Here is a 905-nt window from a genome sequence, read left to right on the forward strand (position 1 = left end):
CGTCGTCTTTGTCATCGTCATCATCATCGTCACCACCACCACCACCACCACCACTACCACCGCCACCACCAAAAATAACAAAGACAACAACAACAACAACATGGATGCTTCTACTACAATCTATTTTCGTATTCAAGCTCCTTCCCTTTGCATCATACCCCCCACCTACACCCCCCTCTTCCCCATCACCACTAACACGTTCTTCTCTTTTTCTTTATTCTGTTTTACTACCCAGGAGCAAGACAGCTGTCATTGCCGTTTATACAACAGTCCTCCACCCCACTCACCTACCCTATGGTACCTACCATTTCTTTTCAAACTGCTATTCCCTCCTTCACCCTTACCCCCACCAATAAAGTCACACCGCCAGGATTACCAGCAGCAGCACCACCACCACCTCTATCACCACATCTCCTACCATCCCCAAAGCTGTCATAGCTACGAACACCACCACCACCACCACCACCGACGCAATTTCGAACCATCATGGGGGCTTCTAGAAATAGTAACCTGATGTCCCTCAAATTACATACCGGGATCTTAAGAGCAAAAAAAAGACCATTGGATAATGCGGTTCCGGGTCGCATATGTATAAGGAATCGCATGAGATGGTCACAGCTGGAAAGCTTTCCATTGTAGGTTTGCTTGTCTGTCCAAGAATCACCCTTGCTTGTCCAGTATCATCATCATCATCGTCACCTATCGACAACGACGACGACGACCACTACCACCACCGCCGCCGCCGCCACTACCGACATCACCAGAATTACCGACGCGACCACAGCCACCATCACCACTACCAACACCACCACCACCGCCACCTTCTTTGGCACCACTACCCTCCCCGCCCCGACCATCTTCGCTACCACCGTCACCAATACTATCATCATCATTCTCATCTCACC

This window comes from Octopus bimaculoides, chromosome 19 (genome assembly GCF_001194135.2).
Source record: "Octopus bimaculoides isolate UCB-OBI-ISO-001 chromosome 19, ASM119413v2, whole genome shotgun sequence".
NCBI lineage: Eukaryota > Metazoa > Mollusca > Cephalopoda > Octopoda > Octopodidae > Octopus > Octopus bimaculoides.